Genomic DNA, 3,209 nt, shown 5'->3' with positions numbered 1-3,209 from the left:
TTTTTTTTTCTGGAAGCTGTGAAGGAACAAAGGTCGGCCCACATGTCTAACAGCTTGAGCTTGACAGGGTAAGAGGAAGGACAGGCTCCAGGAGCCTTGGATGGAACAGAAAGGCATGGCCTCTTGGACTTGACCTCTGTTCACAAGGGGATATTCCTGGGACAGTCCTGGCTCTCAGCCTGGCAGCTGCCGATGGGAGGAAGCGGCACAGGGGCCTCTCAGGGGAGGCACCCTTCCAGTCTTGCTCCACACGGGGAGGCTTTGCCTACAGGGCGTGAAGAGAAGTGATGGAACCTCTGAGCTCTTCTGGGCCCACAGTCCAAATTCCGTAAATCGTATTTTCACAGACCATGTGAACATGCAACTCTGCAAAAAGTGTGTTTAATAGGAGCCTCCATTTTACTTTAAAATGTTAGATTTTTCTCAAGGATATGTGATCCTAGTGGCAGAGACATGTTATATTTGTGACTGTCATTAATATTTTTAATGAAGACTTAAAAATATTTTAAAATATGTTTTATTAGTTTTAGAGAGAGAAGGGGGGTGAGAAAGAGAGAAAGAGAGAGAGAGAGAGAGAGAGAGAGAGAGAGAGAGAGAGAGACATCAATGTGAAAGAGAAACCGACCAGTTACCTCCCGCTGCTGGAATGAACCTGCAACCCGGGGATGTGCCCTGACTGGGAATCAAACGGGTGACCCTTCGGTACATGGGATGACGCTCAAACAACTGAGCCCCACCAGCATGACTGTCACTAACGCGAGGCCTGTTGGGGCCTAGCTGTCTGTGAGGCAATGGGCCGGGGTGTTGTGTGTGTGAGGAGCGAGCGGAAGGTGGGACAGCGGAGGGTATGGGACTGAGATGTGATTGATGGAAAGGCCTATCAGCACACAGCGAGCAACAACACGACGAGGTGGCCACAAACCCAGGTGGCAATGCCACGCGGAGCAGGAGACCATGCCCGAGGCGGACGGGCACAGCGCTCTCAGCTCTCCAGGACCAAGTGGGGCCACAGTGGGGCACAGGCACCTCCATCTCCCGGCACCGCAGGGTGTCACCACAATGCACACCGCAGGCTGCCAAGGCCCCTCCGGACCAGGTGACTGTGGATCCCGGTTTAGGGCGAAGATCTCGGAGAGAATTCATGGAACAAGATGAGGGGCTCATGGTGGGGGAACTAAAGACCAAAGAGCTTTGTTCCTACTTTTCCCAAAACAACTATTTAAGGGAGGAAGGACTAGCTCGTTATCCCTGACACACCTAAATGATGCCGTGGGAGTTGCAGAGGACACGGTGGAGAGAGCAGTGACCTTGAACTGTCCCCGAGGGAGGCTCAGGGTGTCAGTCTCCAGGGTGCCCAGCAGGCCTGCTGCTCCAGCCTGTTGACACTGGCATGCTGTTTGTCACTGGTTTGCTCTCCAGAAGGGAGAGGGTGGGTGTCACATGGACAATGTGCTGGGTGGGTGTCATGAGCCCCGCCTGGTCTTGGCCAGACATCTTCATAATGGTTTCCGGTGCTGGGAGCCACGGGAGTATTGACAGATTAGTCATAGGTAACGCCCCCCCGCCCCGTCCCCCACCCACTGTGACAGCCCAGCAATGCCCTAGCAATCCCTTCTAAACACTGAGTACTTCCCCGCTCCTGTGGAGCTGGGCATGGAGCTGCTGGTATCAGCATGTGGTGTTCATGCCCATCGTTGCAATTGGAGAAACGACAGAAAGGAACTCTGTGTTTTTAAGTAATTGTGCATTTACCTAGACCCATGGTAGGCAAACCACGGCTCGAGAGTCACATGCGGCTCTTTGGCCCCTTGAGTGTGGCTCTTCCACAAAATACCATGTGCGGGCATGCATGTACAGTGCGATTGAAACCTTGTGGCCCATGAGCAGAAGTCGGTATTTTGTGGAAGAGCCACACTCCAGGGGCTAAAGAGCCGCACGTGGCTCTCGAGCCGCAGTTTGCCGACCACTGACCTAGACTTTTCATTCAAGTGTTTTCTCAACAGACATTTCCTAGGCTTGGAGAATGAGGGACTTTCTTCCCATTTTTCCACTTGGGTTTCCAAGAGGAAGTGCTATTATTTTTTGTTTCGTTTGTTTTTCCCCTAGAAAAGCAGCAAAATGCCCTGAGTGTAACATCTGGATGTGAGCAGCAAAATGCCCTGGGGGTAGCATCTGGATGCGAGCAGCAAAATGCCCTGGGGGTAGCATCCGGATGCGAGCAGCAAAATGCCCTGGGGGTAGCATCTGGATGCGAGCAGCAAAATGCCCTGGGGGTAGCATCCGGATGCGAGCAGCAAAATGCCCTGGGGGTAGCATCCGGATGCGAGCAGCAAAATGCCCTGGGGGTAGCATCTGGATGCGAGCAGCAAAATGCCCTGGGGGTAGCATCTGGATGTGAGCAGCAAAATGCCCTGGGGGTAGCATCTGGATGCGAGCAGCAAAATGCCCTGGGGGTAGCATCTGGATGCGAGCAGCAAAATGCCCTGGGGGTAGCATCTGGATGCGAGCAGTGCTTTTTTCCAGGGTTCTTCCTCTGAGCTTTTCCTCCTGGAAGTGGCTCTCTCTCCACTCTGTCTCCGGGACTGAGTGTCCTCTCTCGGTCAGAGCTGGGGACTCAGTGGTGCTGAATAAATGATTCCCGTTGGGTGATTGAACAGAGAGTTCCTGCAGACCCAGCCAAAACTCCAGTCCCCGTATCCTCTTGGGGTTGGGACTCAGCATGACATTCCCTGCTCAACTCCAGGGACTCAGGCAGAACATCTGAACGCTGTAGGGAAGAAGACCTGATGGCGCGTCTGAGGGCCACACAACCCCTCCGTGTAAGAGCCCTTCACTCAAATGTCGTCCTTACTACTCCTTCATCCTTTTGGTTTTTAATTTAAAAAAATTTCCCATTATAGTTGACATCCAATGTGATAGCATTTTCAGGTGGACACTGTAGTGGTTGGACTTACGAAGGGATCGCCCCACCAGAGAGTCTAGCACCCACCGCACAGTCTCTCCTTTGTCTTGAGACATAATCTCTCTGGGTGTTTGCAAGGAACCGCCCATAAGAACAACCTTGACACAAAAGAGACGAGAAAAGCATGATGAAAGTGACGAATGCCGCGTTTAAATGCAAACTCCGACCTGTAATGAGAGTAATGATTCCAAATGACAGGTAGCCAGGCTCAGCCACCCTAGGGAGGCGATGGGAACTGGGAACTGGG

Source organism: Myotis davidii, unplaced genomic scaffold (assembly GCF_000327345.1).
Source record: "Myotis davidii unplaced genomic scaffold, ASM32734v1 scaffold1011, whole genome shotgun sequence".
Lineage (NCBI taxonomy): Eukaryota > Metazoa > Chordata > Mammalia > Chiroptera > Vespertilionidae > Myotis > Myotis davidii.
Note: the sequence above shows the minus strand (reverse complement) of the source record.